The following is a 13753-nucleotide window of genomic DNA, read 5'->3' as shown; positions in this document are numbered from 1 at the left end:
CTGTACTCCCTGTTCACCCACTACTGCGTGGCCATGCACGATTCTAACTCAATCATCAAGTTTGCAGATGACACTACAGTGGTAGGCTTGATTACCAACAACAACGAGACAGCCTACAGGGAGGAGGTGAGGGCCCTCGGAGTGTGGTGTCAGGAAAATAACCTCTCACTCAATGTCAACAAAACAAAGGAGATGTTTGTGAACTTCAGCAAACAGCAGATGGAGCATCCACATCGACGGGACAGTAGTGGAGAAGGTAGAAAGTTTTAAGTTCCTCAGCGTACACATTACGGACAAACTGAAATGGTCCACCCACACAGACAGCGTGGTGAAGAAGGTGCAACATCGCCTCTTCAACCTCAGGAGGCTGAAGAAATTTGGCTTGTCACCTAAAGCCCTGACAAACTTTCACAGATGCACAATCGAGAGCATCCTGTCGGGCTGTATCACCTCCTGGTACGACAACTGCACCGCCCTCAACCACAAGGCTCTCCAGAGGGTAGTGCGGTCTGCACAACGCATCACCAGGGGCAAACTACCTGCCCTCCAGGACACCTTCGACACCCGATGTCACAGGAAGGCCAAAAAGATCATAAAGGACAACAACCACCCGAGCCACTGCCTGTTCACCCCGCTATCATCCAGAAGGTGAGGTCAGTACAGGTGCATCAAAGCTGGGACCGAGAGACTGAAAAACAGCTTCTATCTGAATGCCATCAGACTGTTAAACAGCCATCACTAACATAGAGAGACTGCTGCCAACATACAGACTCAAATCTCTGGCCACTTAAATAAATTGACTTATAAAGGTATCACTAGTCACTTTAAATAATGGCACTTTAATAATGTTTACATATCCTACATTACTCATCTCATATGTATATACTGTATTCTGTACCATCTACTGCATCTTGCCTATGCCGCACGGCCATTGCTCATCCATATATTTATATGTACATATTCTTATTCATCCCTTTACATTTGTGTGTATAGGGTCGTTGTTGTGAATCTGTTAGATTACTTGTTAGATATTACCGAATTATCGCAACTAGAAGCAAAAGCATTTCACTGCACTCGCATTAACATCTGCTAACCATGTGTATCTGACCAATACAATTTGATTTGATTTGACTCTCTGCAAAGCAAAATTATTACGTGAATTTAGTAGCCTATTTTTTTGTTCCTGCTGGGATAAGCTCCTTAACATTAGCTTCTTACTTCATCCTGCTAGCTGGCTAAAAAATACTAGCTAGCCAGAGTCCTTCAAAGTTACTGTCACGTCCTGACCAGTAAAGGGGTCATTTATAATTGTAGTATGGTAAGGGCGTGGCAGGGGGTGTTTGTTTTGTGTGTTTTGGTTTTTTTTGGTTCTAGGGGATTTTGGTTCTAGTTTTCTATTTCTATGTTTCTTTTTCCATGTTTGGCCGAGTATGGTTTCTAATCAGAGGTAGGTGTTTTTCGTTGTCTCAGATTGGAAGCCATACTTAGGCAGCCTGTTTTTTCCTTTGGGTTTGTGGGTGGTTGCTTTCTGTATAGTCTGTGAACCTTACAGAACTGTTGATTGTCGGTTTGTTATTTTTGTTTAAGTGTTCACTCTCTTTATTAATAATAAAACGAAGATGAGCACTATACCCGCTGCGTTTTGGTCCCCTTTCATCAACGTGTGTGACAGTTACTGCAATAGAAGTCTCTGCCGGTAGCTATCCACCTGACTGACTGACATATCTTATCTATTAGCGACTATTTACCAGTTGTGCACTCATTCTCCGAGAGTCGGTATTTGTTTGTTTGGAGGATGTCTATAGGCACGGCAGGAGTTGCTGGACAGGCTACTAGAGCCGACGCCTTGGTGAGGTAGCCCGTTTCACTTCTCAGTCCCTTGGCCTGTGCCGCAAGAGGGCTGAGTTAGCCATTTGAGAGAGTGGTAAATGTGCTGCAAAGGCAAAATCGGGGGGGGGGGGGCAAATCCAGTGGATGCAGGCAAACATGAAAAAAACACTGTTCATGATTCCAATCGTTCACAAAGAGACGGGCGCTATTAGAATTCAGACAGATCGAGAATATAAGCATTTCTGAACTTTGATAAATGCTGGGACCAATATTTAGATGTTGACCCACCATTTATTTTCATTATTGTGTACAAGTGGAGTCCTCATATGTTGTCACTGCCCTGGTCTTGCCTACATTAGTTCAAAGGAGAGATGAGTGACTGAAATTACCGCCTGGTGGCTGTGAGTGTATGGGAGAGCAGGGCAGATCAGCTCAATCAGCCCGTGCAACTGAAAGACCAATGAGAGGATTACAATTATATTCTGCAAAGAAATACATGATTATGATTGGACAACACAGATCAAAAGGAGATAAAAAGGAGCGTTTTGTGAAATTGAATACTATTAGTCGCACATGGAATTCTCCTCTCGTTGCATTGTCGTCACCTGAAATGAAAAGTAATTTGTAATAGTTTTCTGGGCACCTCGTCTCACTATCGTAATTCGTTTTTGTCAGTAAAAATTGGTTATTGACAAATATTTTTCAGCATAGTTATTGTTGACAAATTAACACTGCTTCAGGCAAAGCTGTACTGCTTCCAGCAAATATATTAAAGATAATTAATTTTTAAGAACTGGGAGTAAATCTCTAAGGTCCACACTTCCCGTCATTGATTTAAAAGCGTTGTATTGGTGTAATCATTAGGTAGAAGGAGTCTCACCATTGTTAAATCCATGATGGAAAGTTTGCAAGTTTACACTTCAACAGAAGGGTGCTGAATCTCTCTCTTTCTTAGCCTCCATATTGGACCCTAATCCTCAACCATCCATATTCTTATAATTTGTCTTGGCTCCTTGATTTATAAAACCCGTCATGGCGGCTCTGTAGCCGCGGGGACTAAAGGATTAGCTGGAAGAGCTGGAAACTAAACCACGTAGTGTTCCACACCTGACACCCCACTAGCACAGATGGTGGGATGGCTGCTCTGCCTGTTCCCTCTGCTCTCCCTGCCTGTCTGCTCTCCCTGCTCTGCCTTGTCTGCTCTGCCTCCCTGCTCTCCCTGCCACCCTGCCTCTCCGGCCAGTTATGCTCTGTAGAGTGTATGTGTGTGTGTGTGTGTGTGTGTGTGTGTGTGTGTGTGTGTGTGTGTGTGTGTGTGTGTGTGTGTGTGTGTGTGTGTGTGTGTGTGTGTGTGTGTGTTTGGGTCAGTCAGACATACATATATGTAAGAGTGACTCACAAGTTTGAAGGATTTTTAATAGTTGAGAGTTACAGCCCACGGCAACAGATTCTCAAAATCCTCCTTCATAGCTGGCCAGCCAGCACCATGGAGAGCTGCGCTGTTTTAGAAGTTTTGTTTTTACGTCCTGCTGTTTATGTGTAGGCTAGTCCTCGCCTTTTACTATGTATTTTGCATGAACCGGGAGTCCAAAGAAAGTTCTGTGACTTCCCTCACAGACAAATAAAAGTACTTTGAATATTTGGAATGCTCTACATTGGTTTTTAGTTGTTTCTTAATTGGTCTAAGATAAGAATGACTTGGTCTAAGAACATAAAGTTTACGTTTCCAAAGTTGGCTATTTATCATGACCAAAGCATTAATTACTTTCGTGTTCTATCCAATAGTGCTATCACACCCTATACTAATACAACTCCATACTTAGCTATTGTTTATCCGTCAATACTACAGAGCCGATTGCTAAGCTGGTCTGAGAACAGCTATTAAAGAACAGAGCCAGACAGTAGTCTGAGCAGTCTGAGATGACAACACATTATCCCCTCATCTAATCCCCATTCTAATTAATCAAATCAAATCAAATCAAATTTATTTATATAGCCCTTCGTACATCAGCTGAAATCGCAAAGTGCTAAAACCCCAAACAGCAAGCAATGCATGTGAAAGAAGCACGGTGGCTGGGAAAAACTCCCTAGGAAAAACTCCTGAGAAAGGCCAAAAACCTAGGAAGAAACCTAGAGAGGAACCAGGCTATGAGGGGTGGCCAGTCCTCTTCTGGCTGTGCCGGGTGGATATTATAACAGAACATGGTCAAGATGTTAAAATGTTCGTAAATGACCAGCATGGTCAAATAATAATAATCATAGTATTTGTCGAGGGTGCAACAAGCACGTCCGGTGAACAGGTCAGGGTTCCGTAGCCGCAGGCAGAACAGTTGAAACTGGAGCAGCAGCATGGCCAGGTGGACTGGGGACAGCAAGGAGTCATCATGCCAGGTAGTCCTGAGGCATGGTCCTAGGGCTCAGGTCCTCCGAGAGAAAGAAAGAAAGAGAGAAAGAGAGAATTAGAGAGAGCATATTTACATTCACACAGGACACCGGATAAGACAAGAGAATACTCCAGATGTAACAGACTGACCCTAGCCCCCCGACACATAAACTACTGCAGCATAAATACTGGAGGCTGAGACAGGAGGGATCAGAAGACACTGTGGCCCCATCCGATGATACCCCCGGACAGGGCCAAACAGGCAGGATATAACCCCACCCACTTTGCCAAAGCACAGCCCCCACACCACTAGAGGGATATCTACAACCACCAACTTACCGTCCGAAGACAAGGCCGAGTATAGCCCACAAAGATCTCCGCCACGGCACAACCCAAGGGGGGGGCGCCAACCCAGACAGGAAGACCACGTCAGTGGCTCAACCTACTCGAGTGGCGCACCCCTCCCATGGACGGCATGGAAGAACACCAGTAAGTCAGTGACTCAGCCCCTGTAAAAGGGTTAGAGGCAGAGAATCCCAGTGGGAAGAGGGGAACCGACAAGGCAGAGACAGCAAGGGCGGTTCGTTGCTCCAGCCTTTCCGTTCACCTTCACACTCCTGGGCCAGACTATACTTAATCATAGGACCTACTGAAGAGATAAGTCTTCAGTAAAGACTTAAAGGTTGAGACTGAGTCTGCGTCTCTCACATGGGTAGGCAGACCATTCCATAAAAATGGAGCTCTATAGGAGAAAGCCCTACCTCCAGCCGTTTGCTTAGAAATTCTAGGGACAATTAGGAGGCCTGCGTCTTGTGACCGTAGCGTACATGTAGGTATGTACTGCAGGACCAAATCGGAAAGATAGGTAGGAGCAAGCCCATGTAATGCTTTGTAGGTTAGCAGTAAAACCTTGAAATCAGCCCTTGCCTTAACAGGAAGCCAGTGTAGGGAGGCTAGCACTGGAGTAATATGATCAAGTTTTTTGGTTCTAGTCAGGATTCTAGCAGCCGTATTTAGCACTAACTGAAGTTTGTTTAGTGCTTTATCCGGGTAGCCGGAAAGTAGAGCATTGCAGTAGTCGAGCCTAGAAGTAACAAAAGCATGGATTAATTTTTCTGCGTCATTTTTGGACAGAAAGTTTCTGATTTTTGCAATGTTACGTAGATGGAAAAAAGCTGTCCTTGAAGCAGTCTTGATATGTTCTTCAAAAGAGAGATCAGGGTCCAGAGTAACGCCGAGGTCCTTCACAGTTTTATTTGAGACGACTGTACAACCATCCAGATTAATTGTCAGATTCAGCAGAAGATCTCTTTGTTTCTTGGGACCTAGGACAAGCATCTCTGTTTTGTCCGAGTTTAAAAGTAGAAAATTTGCAGCCATCCACTTCCTTATGTCTGAAACACAGGCTTCTAGCGAGGGCAATTTTGGGGCTTCACCATGTTTCATTGAAATGTACAGCTGTGTGTCGTCCGCATAGCAGTGAAATTTAACATTATGTTTTCGAATGACATCCCCAAGAGGTAAAATATATAGTGAAAACAATAGTGGTCCTAGAACAGAACCTTGAGGAACACCGAAATTTACAATTGATTTGTCAGAGGATGAACCATTCACAGAGACAAACTGATATCTTTCCGACAGATAAGATCTAAACCAGGCCAGAACTTGTCCATGTAGACCAATTTGGGTTTCCAATCTCTCCAAAAGAATGTGGTGATCGATGGTATCAAAAGCGGCACTAAGATCTAGGAGCATGAGGACAGATGCAGAGCCTCGGTCTGACGTCATTAAAAGGTCATTTACCACCTTCACAAGTGCAGTCTCAGTGCTATGATGGGGTCTAAAACCAGACTGAAGCGTTTCGTATACATTGTTTGTCTTCAGGAAGGCAGTGAGTTGCTGCGCAACAACTTTTTCTAAAATTTTTGAGAGGAATGGAAGATTCGATATAGGCCGATAGTTTTTTATAATTTCTGGGTCAAGATTCGGCTTTTTCAAGAGAGGCTTTATTACTGCCACTTTTAGTGAGCTTGGTACACATCCGGTGGATAGAGAGCCGTTTATTATGTTCAACATAGGAGGGCCAAGCACAGGAAGCAGCTCTTTCAGTAGTTTAGTTGGAATAGGGTCCAGTATGCAGCTTGAGGGTTTGGAGGCCATGATTATTTTCATCATTATGTCAAGAGATATAGTACTAAAACACTTTAGTATCTCCCTTGATCCTTGGTCCTGGCAGAGTTGTGCAGACTCAGGACAATGGAGCCCTGGAGGAATACCCAGATTTAAAGAGGAGTCCGTAATTTGCTTAATTAGAGATGCTGAGGGCTCTATTCAATCCGTATCATGGAAGTTCCACACTAAAGCCCAATTGAAATTTAAAGGCAAGGTTCCCTCGTTGGCAGACCCTGTATTCACAGAAAGACCCTGCATATGTCCGCTCAATCGGAAATTTCCATCACATTTCTAGTGCGCAGTCTGTAACGCTTCAGCGCAGTCTGTAACGCTTCAGCGATACAGATTGAATAGAACCCTTAGACAAAGACAAACACCAAGGAAGGAAAGAAGAGGAAATAAAAAGGCCCAGATGGACAGTACCAGACACCCAGAGGGTGCGTGTGTGTGTGTGTGTGTGTGTGCGCGCTGAGTGCCTGTCATATAATTTAAGAAACAGAGCCCGACACTGAGAGGCACCATCATCATTAAGGCAGCAGTCAAGTAATGAGTTAAAACTGTGCTCCTTCATTTCTCTACCCCTCTCTCCTCTTCTTACATTTCCTTCTTGTCCCTCGTTCCTGGTAATAAAACATAGGCGGTTGCATCTGTGTGTCTGTGTGTCGCTGTGGCTCTCCTCTCTCCCTGTGTCACCGTCTCCTCCTGTCACTCAAAGCACAGCATCGCTTTTTCTCCTTCATTATTTCTGCACACAGTCACGCTTTCTCCCTTTCTCCCCGTCCCCGCTTCTTCTCTCCCACACACCCGTCCCTCCCTCCCACTCAACCTGTCCTTCTCCTGCTCTCTGTCACTTTCTCCACCTCTCAATCTTCCACTCTCCAGCTGTCCCTCTCTCATCAATACCTCTCTCTGCCCCCTTCTCTCCCACTGTCCCTGTCCCTCTTGCCCTCTCTCCTCCTATCTCCCTGTCCCTCTCCTCTACCGCCTCTGTTCTCCCTGTCCTTCACCTGTCTGCCCCATATCTACTATCTGTTATCCACCACACCACACTTTTTTCTGCTCCATCTCTTATTCTGCCTGTCTTTAATTTACATCTTTCATCTTTTTTTCTTCCTCAGGCTTGAATAATTGTTCCTGCAGTGTTTCTCTGTTCTCTGCTCCCCTGACATCATGGGTAAATAAGCTGACAGAGTTCTTCCAGCTACGCCTCTATAAACAGAGCACAGACCCACCAGTCATTCTACTAATGATGTTATAATGAGACCATGGCCTATGGGGTCAGAGGAGAGAGGAGACGGAGCGAGACAGACAGGAAGGGAGAGAGAGCGTCAGGGGGTGAAGGGGGGGAGACAGAGTGAGAGGAGGGGAAAGACAGGGAGACAGGGAGAGAGACAGACAGGGAGACAGGGAGAGACAGAGGGTCAGGGGGTGAGAAAAACAAAAAGAGAGAGCTTCAGGGAGAGAGAGGAGGTGAGATGAGGGGTAGAGGGGAGAGTCAGGGAGGTAATACACTCAAAAACACGCACAGCCTAATTAGCTTGACTAGGGGGAGAGGTGGGGGTAGACAGGGCACCGTAGTGGACAGACACACACATTCAGCGCTATATTCACCTTATTTAAGAACCCGGAAACAAAACAATCTCCGAACGTTCTGTTTTGTGGAGGACTTTCGTTGTGGTGTTTTTTCCATTTTGCAAACTTTAGCTAGCTAGCTCAAAATGTTGTGGGATCATGACAAGAAAACCATTCAGAGTCGAATGGCAAGTCTGTGCCACATCCGCGGATTATTCAAGAGTGGGAGCACGATATGAAAAGATGGCCACATATCACCTACAAAGACATCTTAAATCATTTCGTCTTGTCTCTTGGTGTGGATGGGTCAGAGATGAGGAGCTACAAAAGCACAGAGGCATGTCAATACCTCCACAGTGACAAAGTTGGGCAAGTGCTTATTCACTGTCTTGAGGATGACAACTTGGTGTTCCTCAAAGCAGATGTCCAGCCCAGTCAGAGCAAAACACACCATCATTCTGCCTGGATTCTTGTATTATCTGTCAGCACGGTGGAGACTGAAGGTTGCTCTTGTGTTGCAGGGCAGGGGAAGTCTTGCAGTCATGCAGATGCAATACTATGAAAAGGTAGCTCGCTCTCTGGCTTTTTGTTTATCATAACTTGCCCTTTCTGTGACTGATATGTTTCATGTTAGCTAGTTCCTTAGCTAGCTAGCTATTTGTGATGATACCTGCGGGTTTAGTCTGGAGAGTAACTGTTAGCGGCACGATAGTGAGTGTCAAGGAGCTGTGGCTTTCTGCAAGCCCAGATGGAGTGTTAAACTCTCAAGAACTTCTAGAAATAAAAAATGTCCTGTTCTGAGTAAGAAGTGTGAGTCTCTGACTGTTTTCTGGCAAACTCACCGATATGAATGGATGGTGTTCCTCAGTCCATGCAGGTGCAAATAGGCATGTTCTCCACAGGACTGGAGAGATGCAAACTGCTTGTCTGGGCTCCATCCGAGCAGGTTATTGATGTGCCTTTTGATGTGAACTTCTGTGCTGATGTTATCCCTAAACTGAAAGCATTCTATTTCACACATATGCTGCCAAGGATAGTAGATGAGTTCCAGTCAGGCAGACTAACTCTGTGCTCCAAATATGTTAAACTATGTGGCATCTAAGGGCCTAATACTTCTGGGTTTTTAAATAGTTCTTATATTTTTAATCTCATAAAGCTCTGTCATCTCTATCTTATTATCTAAGCATAACTCTTGATTAGTGTTTTTTTGTTGTCTTGCACGTTTCTCTTCATATGCATATTTACCTGATTATGTTTGCATAATTATTGGTGTTTTTTATATCTTGCCTTGTACAGCTCTCCTCATACATGTTTATCTAATACTTAAGGATAACTCCTTATGATTTATGAATATTTGTATAGCTCTTTCTTTTTCATATGGCACTTCATGAACTTATCTCAGCATACTGTAAATCATCTTGCACTTGGCAAATGATGGTGTTAATAAAAACACAATGAAATTCAACTTTGTTGACTTTTTCTTTGATACTTAACATTTTGAAATGTGGAGGCATGTCTAAGGGTGTCAAATGTGTTCTTAGTTTGATTCTGGGTTTGGTTTTCAGGGGCACAAATAAAGAAAACATTGTGGCACTTGATAAACAGTTGTCTTCCCACTTGGTCTGTTAGAGACATTTTGGTTTTGAAGAAAATGCATTTCAAACGGATTTAAGAGGGCATGATAACAGCACCTATTGGATGCCTGTAATGATCAGGAACAGGCAAAGTTACAGTACATTTCTAATGTAGGAACATCAAAATTATTCAGATGAAATAGGAAACTATATATACACACAGTATCCCATGTGGATGAAATGATAGTGTATAAAGTTACATTTCAGATGTATGAACATTCTCATTGCTCACTAGGCATCCTAATGGATGATCTCACCCTGCATGTCAACAAGTGCTGCACAGATTCTGGAGACTTTGTCCATTTTGTGCATCAGGTTGATGGGAACAGTCTGGGAGATGATTTTGAACACCTTGAGTCGTCTGATAACTCTCTCAACATGTCTACACACATTAGCTATCCTTCTCGTGCTTGTGTCATCCTCATCAGACAGCTGGTCTCCTTTCTGAGTGAAGGCTGGTATGGCAAAGTTGACCTTCCTCTCATACAGCAGATCTCGGATGGTAAAGCCCCTGTCTGCCATAATTTCATTGAACAGGCCTAAGGTATTGCAGGAAGCCAGAGTTTTGGGTGATGAACTTGTCACTGCATCTGCAGGAGAAATTAACATAACGAGTCCACATGAAGCAATGGCAACCAAATACTTGAGAGTATTGTTGGAATAATAGTCGCTGTATGACTCCCCTCTGGAATCGAGACTGTGTGCTTTCTGAAGAGTGGTTTCAGAGCAGTTGATGACGCAAGGGGTATTGGGGAACTTCTCTTTGAAGCACCGAGACTGTGTTCTGGATTGTCTCCCTCGGCAGCCATGGAATGTAGATGCTCATGTGCTCCTCCATTGTGTCAATCCAGCAGGAAAGGATTCTGCTCATTACTCCCTGGGACACAACAACACGTTCAGCAAGTTCACCCTGGAGTAGATTCAGCTTCAGCTTCATCTGTATTTGATCAGTGATATGCATTTTGAAGTTAGCCGTGTAGAATTTCTGCAGAAACGCTACATGGTCAAAGTAAACACTAAGAGGAAGGCCAGTATACAACACTGAGCTAGTGTCATTCTTCAGGATGGTGTGGGTCAATGTCTCCGCACACCACAATGGGTTTGTTTGTTGCAGTTGAGCTTGTTGACTTGGTTTTATATACATTTTTATTTATTTAACCTTCATATGACTAGGCAAGTCAGTTAAGAACAAATTCTTATTTACAATGACAGCCTACCAATTGGAAAAAGGCCTCCTGCAGGGATGGGGGATCATTTACATTTTTTATATAAATGTAGGACAAATCACACATCACGACAAGAGAGACAACACAACACTACATAAAGAGAGACCTGAGACAACAACATAGCAAGGCAGCAACACATGACAACACAGCATGGTAGCAACACAACATGGCAGCAGCACAACATGGTAGCAGCACAAAACATGGTACAAACATTATTGGGCACAGACAACAGCACAAAGGGCAAGAAGGTAGAGACAACAATACATCACACAAAGCAGCCACAACTGTCAGTAAGAGTGTCCATGATTGAGTCATGGTTGTCTTGACATTTAGCTGTGATCAGTCAGTGCTGGAACCTCCAATTGAGTATCAACATCTTTATGCTGCGGTGGCATTGGCATACTCAGATCAGACTCTGCATCACCACAGTTGTCTTCATCTGTCAAACAAACATAAGAGAGACCACAAGTTTAACAAAATGAAATACACAGACAGCCATGGTTAGGTTAAAAAAAACAACTAAAAAAACACTTGAATGTTTAATAATTTAGCTCATTAGACATTTCATGACCATCACCAGTGGCATGCCAGCAATTATGCGGATAGTCATGGCATGGGGGAGTCATTGCCAGACAGAAGTTGTTGGATAGTTAACCTCTCTAGGGTAGGTGGCACCAAATCGTCCCACCTACGTAACAGCCAGTGGAATCCTGTGGCGCGTTATTCAAATACCTTAGAAATGCTATTACTTCAATTTCTCAAACATATGACTATTTTAAAGCATTTTAAAGACAAGACTCTCGTTAATCTAACCACACTGTCCGATTTCAAAAAGGCTTTACAACGAAAGCAAAACATTAGATTATGTCAGCAGAGTACACAGCCAGAAATAATCAGACACCCATTTTTCAAGCTAGCATATAATGTCACATAAACACAAACCACAGCTAAATGCAGCACTAACCTTTGATGATCTTCATCAGATGACAACCCTAGGACATTATGTTATACAATACATGCATGTTTTGTTCAATCAAGTTCATATTTATATCAAAAACCAGCTTTTGACATTAGCATGTGACGTTCAGAACTAGCATACCCCCCGCAAACTTCCGGCGAATTTACTAACAATTTACTAAATTACTCACGATAAACGTTCACAAAAAGCATAACAATTATTTTAAGAATTATAGATACAGAACTCCTCTATGCACTCGATATGTCTGATTTTAAAATAGCTTTTTGGTGAAAGCACATTTTGCAATATTCTAAGTAGATAGCCCGGCATCACAGGGCTAGCTATTTAGACACCCAGCAAGTTTAGCCTTCACTAAACTCAGATTTACTATTAGAAAAGTTTGATTACCTTTGGTGTTCTTCGTCAGAATGCACTCCCAGGACTTCTACTTCAATAACAAATGTTGGTTTGGTCCCAAATAATCCATCGTTATGTTCAAACAGCAGCGTTTTGTTCGTGCGTTCAAGACACTATCCGAATGGTAAATAAGGGTTATGAGCACGGCGCATTTCGTGACAAAAAAAATCTAAATATTCCATTACCGTACTTCGAAGCATGTCAACCGCTGTTTAAAATCAATTTTTATGCCATTTTTCTCGTAAAAAAGCGATAATATTCCGACCGGGAATCTGCAATTAGGTAAACAGACGAAATAAAATAAAGCATAGGGTGGACTCGGGCACGCGCCTAAGCCCATTGTCCTCTGATCGGCCACTTGTCAAAAGCGATAATGTGTTTCAGCCTGGGGCTGCCTCGATATCGTTCAGCTTTTTCCCGGGCTCTGAGAGCCTATGGGAGCCGTAGGAAGTGTCACGTTACAGCAAAGATCCTCAGTCTTCAATAAACAGAGGCAAGAAGAACAACAACTTGTCAGACAGGCCACTTCCTGCATGGAATCTTCTCAGGTTTTGGCCTGCCATATGAGTTCTGTTATACTCACAGACACCATTCAAACAGTTTTAGAAACTTTGGGGTGTTTTCTATCTAAAGCAAATAATTATATGCATATTCTAGTTACTGGGCAGGAGTAGTAACCAGATTAAATCGGGTACGTTTTTTAGGGGGCCGTATAAATACTGCCCCCTAGCCCTAACAGGTTAACAATGTAGGGACTAACTAGCTAGGATAGATAGCTAGCAACACTGTATCTGATGGGCTGCCCTCAATCTAGCTAGCTAAGTGAGTAAGCTAGGCAACAATTAGCTAGCTACAGTATGTTAGGACTTAAGAGTGGCTACCAACTAGTAACATAGTTAGCTAGACTAGCTAGCAAGTAGCAGCTATCTAACAGCTACCTGTATGTGTTGATGTCCTGATGAGATGTCACCTTCTGGTCTGTACATGAGCATCATAGCCCAGCCACTTCTCAGGGAAAGGATGCTCTTCAGTCAGCGTCTTGTCCACGAAGTGATAGGAACTCACATAGGGTCGGTTTTGTGGTGTCTGCAAGTTCAATGCTTTGCGCCAAAGCCTCAGAGACTCCTCGTCCTTAGGAGGTGGGTTCAAATCAAAAGGCGCCTCACAACTGCACTCGCTCTTCAAAAAAGTTTGGTGGTCAAAACACTCCTGCTCCATGAACAGCTTCCGTTTCCGCCAGTTATTCTGACATCCCCTTACCGAACATAAATGCCCGTTTTGCGTGAATCCATGTTTGGAAAGTTGTGAAAAGCAACACTGAGTTAGTTAGTTAGCTAGCATAAATAAGGGCTGAAAAAAAAAAGAAAAATAGACAGGCAAATACATGTGTTGTGATGGGTACTTTTCACAACCTGACAAAGCCTTACATTTATGAAAGCCTAAAAGATTACTTCTAGAGTGGTGGTACACAGTGAGACACAAGAGCTTAGGTGAGTGGATGAGGTGGGATGTAGTGAGAGTTTGAGCTTCAAGGTACTACTTAACTTTTTTTGACTGTCTT

At 43.4% G+C, this 13753-nt stretch overlaps 1 pseudogene; it reads right to left on the bottom strand.

Moving 5' to 3' along the window:
- Window positions 1-9831: 9831 nt before the first annotated feature.
- LOC115202578 (uncharacterized) lies at window positions 9832-13484 on the bottom strand (annotated as a pseudogene).
- Between the last annotated feature and the right edge of the window lie 269 nt (window positions 13485-13753).

The sequence above is a fragment of the Salmo trutta genome, chromosome 12 (assembly GCF_901001165.1).
Source record: "Salmo trutta chromosome 12, fSalTru1.1, whole genome shotgun sequence".
Taxonomy (NCBI): domain Eukaryota; kingdom Metazoa; phylum Chordata; class Actinopteri; order Salmoniformes; family Salmonidae; genus Salmo; species Salmo trutta.
The sequence above is the reverse complement of the archived record's forward strand: the minus strand, read 5'-3'. Positions and strand labels throughout refer to the sequence as shown.